This window comes from Erythrolamprus reginae, unplaced genomic scaffold, assembly GCF_031021105.1.
Source record: "Erythrolamprus reginae isolate rEryReg1 unplaced genomic scaffold, rEryReg1.hap1 H_5, whole genome shotgun sequence".
Lineage (NCBI taxonomy): Eukaryota > Metazoa > Chordata > Lepidosauria > Squamata > Dipsadidae > Erythrolamprus > Erythrolamprus reginae.
Genome location: NW_027248506.1, coordinates 938,092 through 952,500, shown reverse-complemented (window position 1 = coordinate 952,500; position 14,409 = coordinate 938,092).

The window sequence follows — 14,409 nt, the reverse complement described above, 5'->3', positions numbered from 1 at the left end:
TAATAATAATAATAACTTTTCTAGATAAGAACCAGTTGTTCAAGATTTTTTGCCTCTTCTTAAGAACTATTTTCTACTTAAAAACTCAGCCTGGAAAAATTTCTCAGGAAATTTGAGAGCGGCACAAAGGGCCGGACAGTTTCCTGCCATTCCCCCTTTAATCCCAGCCATCTCGGGCTTTTCTGGGCTGCCAGAGGAGCCTTTGGGTGGCGCTTGAGGAGGCTTTGGCAGCCCAGAGCGAACAGAGAGAGGTGTGTGATCCTCCTCGCTGCCTTCTTCCTTCGGCAGCGACTGTCCTCCTCCTCCTCTTCTTCTTCCTCCTCCTCCCACCCAAATTCCAAGCTTTTATTTCTTTCCTAATGGGTTTGCATGCATTATTTGCTTTTACATTGATTCCTATGGGAAAAGGTGCTTCTACTTAAGAACGTTTCTACTTAAGAACCTGGTCTTAAGAAGTAGGATGCTTGGCTGCATAGCTAGAGGTATAACAAGCAGGAAGAGGGAGATTGTGATCCCCTTATATAGAGTGCTGGTGAGACCACACTTGGAATACTGTGTCCAGTTCTGGAGACCTCACCTACAAAAAGATATTGACAAAATTGAACGGGTCCAAAGACCGGCTACAAGAATGGTGGAAGGTCTTAAGCATAAAACGTATCAGGAAAGACTTCATGAACTCAATCTGTATAGTCTGGAGGACAGAAGGGAAAGGGGGGACATGATTGAAACATTTAAATATTTTAAACGGTTAAATAAGGTTCAGGAGGGGAGTGTTTTTAATAGGAAAGTGAACACAAGAACAAGGGGACACAATCTGAAGTTAGTTGGGGGAAAGATCAAAAGCAAGATGAGAAAATATTATTTTCCTGAAAGAGTAGTAGATCCTTGGAACAAACTTCCAGCAGACGTGGTAGATAAATCCACAGTAACTGAATTTAAACATGCTTGGGATAAACATATATCCATCCTAAGATAAAATACAGAAAATAGTATAAGGGCAGACTAGATGGGCCATGAGGTCTTTTTCTGCCGTCAGACTTTTATGTTTCTATGTTTCTATGGTCACGGAACGAATTAAGTAGAGGTACCACTTTATATGCTGACCCTCAAATCCATAACACATTATAAAGCTAAACCATGATTTGCTAAATCTTGATTAATTAATGAAACCTACAACAAGTTTGACAGTGAAGGGTTCCCAAAATCTTTACTACCACACTGTAACCGTAGCTTATGCAGGCTGTCCTGCATTTTCTCTCAACATCTGTCTATGCACATTGGATGCTCTGGGGTGGAACTCTATTGTTGCTACCCAACTACACCACCACCCCGTCCTGGCAACTTCAGGCCTCCCCTGAAGTTAGATACAGATAATATGCTAATGCATAAACCATGGTTTGCAAATCATTGTGGCTTTGCTTTTTTTTTTTAACACATTCCATTAAGTCCGAAGCAAATCACATACACAGAGAGACAGAGAGAGAGGGAGGGAGGGATACAGAGAGTATGTTTGTGCAATATGTGAGTTTAACCAGTAGGATTGTAACAATACCAGAATACCTTACGAAAATAGACTAACTATCCTGGATCTTGAAAGTTTAGAACTGCGGCGCCTAAAACACAATTTAAGTATTGCCCACAAGATCATATGCTGCAACGACTATTTCAGCTTCAACCGCAACAACACAAGAGCACGCAACAGATTCAAACTTAATATTAACCGCTCCAAACTTGACTGTAAAAAATATGACTTTAACAATCGAGTTGTCGAAGCATGGAACTCATTGCCGGACTCAGTGGTGTCAGCCCCCAGCCCCCAACATTTCTCCCTTAGACTCTCCACGATTGACCTCTCCAGGTTCCTAAGAGGCCAGTAAGGGGTGTACATAAGTGCACTGGTGTGCCTATTGTCCCCTGTCCAATTGTCTTTCCTTATCTCATATCTCATATATTTTCTCTCCTTCCCTTCTACTTCTCTTCTTTCTTACTCTCTATCTTTATATATATTACTTAATGTCTATTCTCTTTCATATGTATTGTATATTGGACAAAGAATAAATAAAATAAATTAAATACAAATATACAAAGCTCCAGATATAAACTGAATGTGGGCCAATTTTCTGATCGTTGATTTTAAGGTTATGTAATGCCCAATTTTCTCATAGTGAGTAATGATAGCATAGCTTGATAGATGAAGCACTAAAATTTATTTATTTTCTCCTGCTAATATGAAATAGGGCTGAATGGAGTTATGGCCCTGTCTCCATAGCGAATGCTGGCTGGGGAATTCTGGGAGTTGAAGTCCAAATATCTTCAAGTTGCTCCATAGGACCTAGCCTTTAATTCTTAATTTTATTCCCATGATAACTTTGTAAATGTTAATGTGTTTCTGGAGTTCGGCTGCACATATAAATCAATTAGCAACAATTTCCCCCCTTGCTTTATTACAAGCTTTACGTTCTGTCCAAGCAATAACCTTTTAGGGTCCACCGTTATTTTTATGTGTATTGCTGTGCTTTTTGACACTGCGCACTGTCAGTCTGCCCCTTGAAATCTGGGCATGCGTCCCTGAGGTTTTAGACATTTATCAAAATATCCCCCGTAGTGAAAGACTCACGTCCTCATAATTGTTATCACTTCAACCGTAAGCATTAAAATACCAGGAACAACTTGTCCTTTATCACATTCAATCAGCTGGACTATCAGCTTATTATTGTGATTCATGGCTCTAATCTAAAAGATTTGGTGAATCCCCACCTCATCCATCCTATATCTATTACATCCTATTACAGAGGAATCAATTCTACCAGGTTCTACAAATATGTATTCCAGATATGGAGATTCTTCTTCCTATCGCTGACTGATACACAAGAACAGTTTCCAAGAAAAAAATCCCAATCTGTCCAAAATATAGATGGTTCTTGATTTACAACTGTTCGTCCAGTGACCATTGGAAGGGAGGCGGTGGTCTAGAGGTGGAGCTCTCAACTCACAACCAGGAGGTTGTGAGTTTGATCCTTGGCAGAGGGAGATATTTCTCTCTCTTGGCATAATGAGATTATATCTGCTGTAAACTCCACATTGGTGACAGAAAGACATCAGGCCAGTAACCATCAGCCCTGTTTAATTACATAGCAAAGGCTTTACAGCCCTCTCTAAGGGTTTACGGAGTCAGCATATTACCTCCAACCATCGGGGTCCTCATTTTACCGACCTGAGAAGGATGAAAGGCTGAGTTAACCTTGAGTCAACCTCAAGTCAACCTTGAGCCTAGTGAGAGTCGAACTGTCAAATTGCAGGCAGCCAGCAGTTAGCAGAAGTCGCCTGCAGTACTGCGTTCTAACCACTGCGCCACCACAGCTCTTGACAGACAGCTAATTGATCGGGGTTTTAAGACACTATTTTAATGTAGATTTTATTTCTAATCTATTTTGTATAAATTTGCTGTAAGCCACCCTGAGTCTCAGGAGAAGGGTAGTATAGAAATTAATTGATTGATTGATTAATAAATGAATGAATGAATGAATGAATGAATGAATGAATGAATGAATTAATGAATTAATGAATTAATGAATTAATGAATTAATGAATTAATGAATACTACATAGCTATTATTAATTGCTAGCCTGAGCAGTTCCAGTCAGCTGGAATTTATTCCCATAGTGCAGATATGAATAGAAATAACACATGTTATCACTAAAGTTGTTAAGTGAGTGAAACCCACTTTTATTATCGCTTTTGCTATGTCGTTAAGCAAATCTGAAATTGGAAGCCTCTAGGAAGATAGTAAATGGTGATAATATGACTCCAAGATGCTGTAAGCATCATTAATATAGGCTAATCCCCTAAAAACCCTCAGCAACAAAAAAAAAATGTCAAAACACAGAAAGGTGATTTAACTCTAGCGGTAATAAATCCCAAGTATGTCAACATCAGCCAATATTTTCATTTTCGTTTAGTTATTGTTATTAAAACTCATTCGCTGCCCATCTTGCAGTTCAGGCAACCTTCATATTAATATTCAGTCTTTAACGATAGTGTTTCTATCTAGAAGTAGAAAATCGAAGTAGAAAAATAGCACTGGGTAAAGATTAGAACGGAGCAGCAAAGAGAACAATTTGCATGAAGTGGCTCTAGAGATTGATGGGTTTTTAATTCATGAATAATAGAGCAGTATTTTACCTGTGGAAATACAGCCATGAATCATGTATTCATTGCTGATTGCAGACTACGCTGGCTACATAGTGACTGGTGTTGCCGTTAAGGGTATATTTTATGTTTGCATTCATTCTGGAAAATATTGCTTTATTAACATCCTTTTAATGGCCCTCAGAATGTCTCCAAATTTTTCTGGATACAAGCATTACATCTGTATATCTGTATATCTCATTTCCTGAGCCCTTTGGGAGTGGGTGGCACGCAAATCTAAATCCAAATCCATAGATAGAAAGATGGATGGATAGATAGATAGATAGATAGATAGATAGATAGATAGATAGATAGATAGATAGATAGATAGATTTATCTACCACGTCTGCTGGAAGTTTGTTCCAAGGATCTATTACTGAAAGAGTAGTAGATCCTTGGAACAAACTTCCAGCAGATGTGGTAGATAAATCCACAGTAACTGAATTTAAACATGCCTGGGATAAACATATATCCATCCTAAGATAAAATACAGAAAATAGTATAAGGGCAGACTAGATGGACCATGGGGTCTTTTTCTGCCGTCAGACTTCTATGTTTCTATAGATAAGCAAGCAAACAAGCAAACAAACAAACAAGTAAATAAATTTCTAGTCTTACTAAATAGTCTAGCAGAAGTCCACTTTTTGGGATGGCCTTGCTGGCTAAACTTTTTATTAGCTCTGGCTTGGATAATGGATTTGTTTTGTTCCTTGCCCCATTCAATTTCTCACACACTGTTTGCTTTTAAAATCCAAATTTGCATTCAATTGCAATAGCATTTCTTTTCACATATCTCAGATACTTATTATGGTCTATATCTACATCTACATCTATATATCTATATATCCATATATCTATATATCTATATCTATATATCATCTATATCTATCTATCTATCTATCTATCTATCTATCTCCATATCTATATCTCCATATCCAGAACTGCAGAAAAAGCAATTGCTGCCAACCTGCCTTCCATTGAGGACCTCTATACTGCACGAGTCAAAAAAAGGGTGGGAAAAATATTTACTGACCCCTCACATCCTGGACACAAACTGTTTCAACTCCTACCCTCAAAACGTCGCTACAGAGCACTGCACACCAAAACAACTAGACACAAAACAGTTTTTTTCCGAACGCCATCACTCTGCTGAACAAATAATTCCGTCAACACTGTCAGACTTTCTACTAAATCTGCACTTCTATTCTACTAGTTTTTCTCATCATTCCTATCACCCATTTCCTCCCATCATTAAGTGTCGTACCACATGATTCTTGACAAATGTATATTTTATTTTATGTACGCTGAGGGCATATGCACCAAGACAAATTCCTTGTGTGTCCAATCACACTTGGCCAATAAAATTCTATTCTATTCTATTCATATCCATCAATTGATAGATAGAGAGATAGCTGTTGGTAGGGAGAAAGAGGGGGTGGATATTAATATACATATATCGTATATATTCTATATGCATGAAAATCTACTTCATTTTTTTTGCAAAAAAGAATTCTAGGGGAACGAGGAGGTATAGAGTCTTATATGCTTTTTCAAAATGTGATGGGCAATTAAGTGATTTCCCTTTGTGTCAAGAGTAACTGAACTTCCTGATTCCTAATGACAGAACTAATTCTGCATGATTATTGAGACATTCACAAATTAGACAGGAATATCTGACATTTGTATTTTATTTATTTCAAATATTGATATATACTGCCTGTCATATATGACATATCCAGTCAATAAATATTAAAATACTTGTTGTTAAGATCTTTTCACAATGCATTAAAATGCTCTGTATCTCGTAGATCTCAAAACACAAATTATTTTATCATAGCACATCACAAAACTAGTGTAAATACCCAGAACAAGAATTATAATAATCTGATTTGTCCTTATACAGTGCTACCTCTGCCTACAAACGCCTCCACTTACGAATTTTTCTAGATAAGAACCAGGTGTTCAAGATTCTTTTGCCTCTTCTCAAGAACCATTTTCCACTTACAAACCCCAGCCTCCGAAACTGTAACCGGAAAAGGCGGGGAGAAGCCTCCGTGGGGCCTCTCTGGGAATCTCTCAGGAGGAAACAGGGCTGGAAAAGGTGGGGAGAAGCCTCCGTGGGTCTTCTCTAGGAATCTCCTGGGAGGAAACAGGGCTGGAAAAGGTGGGGAGAAATCTCCGTGGGTCTTCTCTAGGAATCTCCTGGGAGGAAACAGGGCTGGAAAAGGTGGGGAGAAGCCTCCATGGGTCTTCTCTAGGAATCTCCTGGGAGGAAACAGGGCCTCCACCTTCCCTGTGGTTTCTCCAATCACAATCGTTATTTGCTTTTACATTGATTCCTATGGGAAAAAATGCTTCTTCTTACCAACTTTTCTACTTAAGAACCTGGTCACAGAAAGAATTGAGTTCGTAAGTAGAGGTACCGCTGTATTCTTAAATATTTTTTATATTTCTTTCAGCATTGCTGCAAGAGATATAAAGACTGCTCTTTGCCTGCAGAACAGCGTCCCCAAGAGGAAAGAATAAACAACACAACTATGACAGTCAGGGAACAAGTGATGTTTGAGAGCTATCCAAGGTGCTGAAAGGCTAGCAAAGGACAAGTTAGAACTCTCTAAATGAGGGGTCTCCAACCTTGGCAACGTTAAGACTTGTGGACTTCAACTCCCAAAATTGTGATCGTAATTGCTGGCCTAGATCAAAGGCTCTTTGGCCTCTTTCAGCTGGGCTCTTTACTATATATTCTGTTGATTGTCAGAAGGTATTGAAGGAAGGCCAACCAAGGGCTTCATCCTGCTCCGTCCACAATCCCTACGTGGCTTCTCCTTACCTTTTCTATTAGATACATTTCAATCAGCAATTCCCCTATCGCAGCAGGGTCTCTGCGGAGAGATTGACAACGCCTCCTTGGCTGCATCACAGTCTTTCTACATGCTCATTTTGAACTCATGCAGAGAAGCAATACCGGTGATTGTTTCTGATGCAACATGCTAACTCTTCTTGAACCTCGGTGTCTTTGAGGGGCTGTTTTCAAACTGTGCAGGCTCTTCTGAACAAAGTTGTCGTGAAAATGGGCAGGCTTCATCTTGATGTTTTATGTATGGTATGTGTTCTGTCTGGGTCACTCCGGAAGCCAAGACCAACCCAAAAAGAGAAGCCAGACACACCGGCAAAAGGCAAAGGCAGTTTATAAAATTCAAGGAAAACACAGGTAACAGAAAATGTCCTTACAAACAGGAAAACACTGGAACTTCAAATATATCCACGAAGGCAAAAGTCCATGAAGCAATACAGGATTCTTGCTGCCAAGACGAAGTTGTAGATAGCAAACAGACGCCTCCCACGAGTCTTCCAGACTGCTAGGCCACAAGCCAAGATCAGAGACGCCGAGAACAAAGCAGGACACCGTAACTCCAACTGATAACACTCCACATGGCCTCAAGGGCTTGCCTGTCTTTTAAACCCTGCTGCTGAGGACCACACCCAAACCCAGCTGTTTCTAATTCAATGGTGATAATACTTCTTTAATTGCTCCTTTCTTTGATCTGAACGTCTCTGTCGCATGTCAATGACAGCTCGTGCATCATCACCTAATGACTCCAAGCTACTGGCTGGGGAGAGGCCCCCCCCCCGGGGCTCTCATGCTGTTCTCCTTCATCCCATTCCTGACTGTCCCCTCCCCCGTCCGACTGTTCAGCCCCCTCCTCTTCGCTGTACTCCTCCTCCGGGCATGGAGCCAGCAGAGACACAGCCAGTCCCTGAGCAGCCTCAGGCTGAACCACAACAGTATGTGGGGATGGTTTTTCCCCCAATTAGAATACCTTAGTATCCTTTTGTTATAGCCTGTCAATCTGCCCTTGAACAATTCTCTCGTTCTTCTTTATTTGGACAGCCACAAATTACTGGAAGTATCCCGTGCATTTTGCTCAAAAACGAATGTTTCCCCCTAAATTACCTTCCGACATATCAACCCCCTGGAGATCGTTGCTGGCTGCAAAGGCCGTTCCTTTCCTTCCTGCTTCTACTGCAAGGTTAAAAGAGAGGGCGTGTATACCGACTTTTCATTAGGACCCAAAGGGTGTCCCACATTAAGTGGCACCCATTCTATGGGAGCTTAATTGGCCCGGTATAGGATGTCTCCAATTGGCTCTTCATATTATGAATGCAGTGCTCTGAGATTTCAATGCTTATAAAGTACAGTGGTACCTCTACCTAAGAACGCCTCTACTTATGAACTTTTCCAGAAAAGAACCAGGTGTTCAAGATATTTTTGCCTCTTCTCAAGAACTATTTTCCACTTACAAACCCGAGCTTCCGAAACTGTAACCGAAAAAGGCAGAGAGAAGCCTCCATGGTGCCTCTCTAGGAATGTCCTGGGAGGAAACAGGGCCGGAAAAGGCAGGGAGAAGCCTCTGTGGGGCCTCTGTAGGAATCTCCTGGGAGGAAACAGGGCCAGAAAAGGCGGGGAGAAGCCTCCGTGGGGCCTCTCTAGGAATCTCCTGGGAGGAAACAGGGCCGGAAAAGGCGGTGGGAAGCCTCTGTGGGGCCTCTCTAGGAATGTCCTGGGAGGAAACAGGGCCGGAAAAGGTGGGGAGAAGCCTCTGTGGGACCTCTCTAGAAATCTCCTGGGAGGAAACAGGGCCAGAAAAGGTGGGGAGAAGCTTCTGACATGACATCCTCAGAGGGTCTCTATCTGTTCAAACAAACTGGTCTGAACCCATCCCTGGGGAAAGTGCTTTCAAGGCAATATGAATATCTCTGAAATAATTATAATTGGGAGAATGATTTTTCAAGAAACTCTAAAAATCTTGTTTTCTTCACGCATACTGAATTGGGGTGGCAGGCTAACAAAAACGCCCCTTTTCTTTCTTTCTGGTCTGTTGAAATTTAGGCTTGGACAGGAGAGCTTTAACATTTTTCTGTGGTGAATGTCTCCATCAATATTTTCACTGCACCGCAGCGTTATTCATTTGAATTAAACTGCTCCATTTCTGAGGAAATATTATTTAAAGTGGCAGTATTTCACTGCACCTGCCAAAAGTATTGACATTAGCACAAATTTAATTTCATGAGGACTCTTCCACACAAATCAACTCCTCGATGTTAAATATGTGTATCTATCCAGCCATAAAATTATTTACATGTATCCATGCTATTTATGTGCATTGGAATCTCTAAAAATAACCTTTATTGTCATTTTTTCCCCCTGTGGGCACACTGGCAGACTTTTAAAAATGAAATTCTCTTACCTGCTCTCAAAAGTGTATAAATATAGAAAGGTATGCCATATACATACATAGGTAAATACAGTGATACCTCGTCTTACGAACCCCTCGTCATACGAATTTTTTGAGATACGAACCCGGGGTTTAAGATTTCTTTGCCTCGTCTTAAAAACCCTTTTCGTCTTACGAACCTGAGCTCGGGTCCGTGGGCTCTTGATTTTCCATTCGTTTCCGCACCCGTCAGGATTCTGCCGCACGAATCCCAGCGACCAGTTAGATCCCACAGAGTTGGCCTTCTCTGGGTCCCGTCAACTAAACAATGTCGGCTGGCGGGACCCAGGGGAAGAGCCTTCTCTGTGGCGGCCCCGACCCTCTGGAACCAGCTCCCCACAGAGATTAGGATTGCCCCCACCCTCCTTGCCTTTCAAAAGCTTCTGAAGACCCACCTCTGTCGTCAGGCATGGGGGAATTGAGACATCTCCCCCTGGCCTATATAATTTATGCATGGTATGTTTGTCTGTGTGTCTGGCTTTTTAAATAAGGGGTTTTTAGAGACTTTTTAATATTAGATTTGTGATACATAGTTTTTTATTATTGTTGTGAGCCGCCCTGAGTCTGTCGTCAGGCATGGGGGAAATTGAGATATTCCCTTCCCCCTAGGCCTATACAATTTATGCATGCTATGTTTGTGCGTATATTTGGTTTTTAAATAAGGGTCTTTTAATTATTTTAAATATTAGATTTGCTATATGTTTTTCATTATTGTTGTTAGCTGCCCCGAGTCTACGGAGAGGGGCGGCACTCAAATCAAATCAAATCAAATCAAATCAAATCAAATCAAATCAAATCAAATCAAATCAAATCAAATCAAATCAAATCAAATCAAATCAAATCAAATCAAATCAAATCAAATCAAATCAAATCAAATCAAATCAAATCAAAAAACAAACAAACAAACAAATAATTCCCCACCTCCCAACTGCCAGCCCAAACACCTGGTCCAGATGGCCCCCTTCCTCATCCTGCACGGCGGGAGGCAAAGCGATGGAGGGGGGGGTGTCAGGCCAGCCCTCCTGCCTTCCCCCCCAGCCAAAAACCGCCACTCAGCCCCACCCCTTGCCCATGGCCGGCAGAACTGCCTCCTGAGCGCTCTTGCCCGGCGGGAGGCAAAGAACTGGGGTGGGGGGTGCCAGCACTGTGTACCTGACTGTACCTGTAGCAGCCCATCACTGGTTGGAATGTGTAGGTAGCTTCTCCGCACAGGGGATACCAATCCCCTTTTTAGTTTGTGTGTGTGTGTGTGTGTGTGTGTGTGTGTGTATGTGGGTCCTTACCAGTTAAACAGCCAATCCAGGTTTCCTGTTTTTCTTATTTTGTCTGCTCTGTTCCCTGTTCTCCTCCTATTCCTCACCTAGACTGAGCAGAGCTGCCAAAGAGCCTTGGGCTTCCCTCACTTCCTGTTTTGCATGTGTGATTCTGTTGACTTTGCACTATTCAGCATTGTAAGTTTGTTCCCCCTTGACAAGTGCTGGCCGACTCTTCTCACATCTGTTTTCTGATCTCTCTTGTTCAGCGCTCAATTGGTTGTGTATGGTCTCCTCTTTCAACTTGGTGCTCTCCCGAGGCATCGCATTTCACTCCTCATAACTTCCTGCCTTTCCTGCCACTAAGAAACCATTAAATGATGCAGAGCCTTCTCTCTTTTTTTTTTAAAGGCACAGTATCCCGTGCTTTGATGCTTGCTAGCCTCTTTGAGTAAAGCTTTAGAACAGTGGTCCCCAAACTACGGCCCACGGGCCACATGCGGCCCACTGAGGCCATTTATCCGGCCCGCAGGTGAGTGACAAGAGCATAGGGAAGAGAGAGAGAGAAAGAAAGAAAAGGGAAAGAGAGGGAGGGAAGGAGAAGTGGAGAGGAAGGAAGGAGGGAAGGAAGGAAGGAGAAATGGAGGGAACAAGGAAGGAAGGAAGGAAGAATGAAATGAATGGAGGGACAGAGGAAGGAAGGACTGTTTTGGGGGGCGATAATTTTTTTTAATTTTTCTCTCAACATACATTCAAACATTATGCACCAGAGGGCCTTCCGTCCCATGTCCTACTGTTTCTCTTTCCTTCCTTCCTTCCTTCCTTCCTTCCTTCCTTCCTTCCTTCCTTCTTTCCTTCCTTCCTCCCTCCCTCCCTTCCTTCCTTCCTCCCTTCCTCCCTCCCTTCCTTCTTTCTCCCTTCCTCCCTCCCTCCCTCCCTCCCAGGAAGGGCAGACTAGATGGACCATGAGGTCTTTTTCTGCTGTCAATCTTCTACGTTTCTATATTTCTAAGAGGTTATATTGACAGTCAGGGAGCTGATGCTATTTCAGTTGGCTCAGCAGGAGAGAAACAGCACCTTAACTAGAACAGCAGCAAATTATGAGTCTTTCTTTCCTTTTTTCCTTCTGTCTCTTCTTACGCTTGAAATAAATTCTCCAAGTCATTAAATCCCTTATCCTGGGCCCTTTTGTATTTTCCTGTATTCTGTATGGAGGCTTCCCTGCGACCGCTTTCAGCTTAGCTAATAAGGCACCACGGCTTTGCGTATTTCTAAACGGGTCGGGCAACATCTGCACTATGAAAGAAATCAATTTGCATAAATGGGAATGTTATTTAACACTGATAGAGTGTCATTTGCATATATTTATTATCTACGATCTTGTTGCTTTGGCTCACTGGCGGGCTCAAGGTTTTCACGTGGCCCCTTCCGTGGCTCTTTTGCTGAGCCAACTGAAATAGCACCAGCTCGCTGACTGTCAATATAACCTCTTAGAAATATAGAAACGTAGAAGATTGACAGCAGAAAAAGACCTCATGGTCCATCTAGTCTGCCCTTATACTCTTTCCAGGGAGGGAGGGAGGGAGCGAGGGAGGGAGGGAGGGAGGGAGGGAGGAAGGATTCTTCCAGTCTTTGAGTTGAAAGAAAATAGTAGCATCATTAGGACTTCCCTAATAGAAACATAGAACATTGACAGCAGAAATGTCCATCTAGTCTGCCCTTATACTATTTATTTACTTTACTTTATTTATTTATTTTGTCCAATACACAATGAGGGTTGTTGTGGTTGAAGCTGAAGTAGTTGCCGACATCCATTCACCATTATAGGAATATTTCTTTGCTAACCGTTGCGCAATGATATGGAGAGCATGAAGCTGACGTGTATAAAATTTATGGGAAATCATTTGGGAATTCGGTCTCCCAAGTGTTGTACAGCCTTTTAAAAAAGGGTTAATCAGATCTCAGGAGTTGCTAGGTAACTGGGTGATACATTCATAGTGCGATCAGTCGATGGGAGTTTGATTTTTACATTACAAGCTCATCCGACTAGGAACTGTATTTTTATCTGTCTTGTAAAACGCAAAGCAACCTATCACTGCGTAATTAACAATGCTAATATAATAATTGCCACCTTTTATTTCCCGGTCGAAGCATGGTTTGTGGATAAAGAAATGCAGAGCATTAAGGAAATGGGAGTCTCCCAAGATTTAGCCTTCTATTCAGGCTCTCTTTCGTTTTCGAACATTTTTAAATTTATTTATACGTTTATTGCACTTCTAGGCTGCCCAATCCCAAAGGACTCAAGGCGGCTTACAACAGCATAAAATTACAAATAAGAAATAACACTAAAAACTCCGACCACGCCTGGAGTACTGTGTTCAGTTCTGGTCACCACACTTCAAAAGAGACATTGAAACTTCTGCTCTGGCAATCTCACGCTACTCACCAGAGCCTACAAAACTTTTGCCAGACCCATCCTTGAATACAGTTCATCTGACTGGAACCCATACCACATCTCGGACATCAACACCCTTGAAAATGTCCAAAGATACTTCACCAGAAGAGCCCTTCACTCTTCCACTTGAAACAGAACATCCTACGAAAGCAGACTATCAATCCTAGGTCTAGAAAGCTTAGAACTACATCGCCTAAAACACGATCTAAGTATTGCCCACAAGATCATATGCTGCAACGTTCTACCTGTCAATGACTATTTCAGCTTCAATCGCAACAACACAAGAGCACGCAACAGATTCAAACTTAGTATTAACCACTCCAAACTTAACTGTAAAAAATTTGACTTCAGCAACCAAGTTGTCAAAGCGTGGAACTCATTACCTGACTCAGTAGTGTCAACCCCTAACCCCAAACATTTTTCCCTTAGACTATACACGATTGACCTCTCCAGGTTCCTTAGAGGTCAGTAAGAGGCGTGCATAAGTGCACCAGTGTGCCTTCCGTCCCCTGTCCAATTGTCTCTCCTTATCTCATTTATCTTTTCTTCCTTTCAAATATGTTCACCTATACATTTATATCTTTTCTTCTATTCTTTTCTTTACTTACATATCTTTCTCTTCAATGTGTATTATGTATTGGACAAAATAAATAAATAAATAAAATAAAATAAATAAAACTCTGGAGAAGGTGCAAAAAAGAGCAACCAAGATGATTAAGGGATTGGAAACCAAGACTTACGAAGAGAGACTGAGGGAACTGGGCATGGATAGCCTAGAGAAAAGGAGGGCCAGAACAGACATCATAGCAGTCTACAAGTATACGAGGGGATGTCACAGAGAGGAGGGGATCACTTTATTCTTCAGGGCACCAGAGGGGCGGACGAGGAACAATGGCTAGAAGCTGACCAAGGAGAGATTCAACATGGAGATAAGGAGGAACTTCCTGATGGTCAGAGCGATCAACCAATGGAACAACCTACAAGTGGACGTTGTGAACTCCAACACTCTGGACATTTTTAAGAGAAGATTGAACTGCCACTTGACTGGTGTGCTATAGGGTTCCTGCTTGGGCAGGGGGTTGGACTCGATGGCCTTCATGGTCCCTTTCAACTCTAACAATAAATAAATAAAAATAAATAAATAAATAAAAAAGAAGTCAAGAAAAAATGAACTAATTTCTAAAATTCTAATTAAAACTTTAAAAAAGGTTCAACAATACATGTACTAATCACTCAT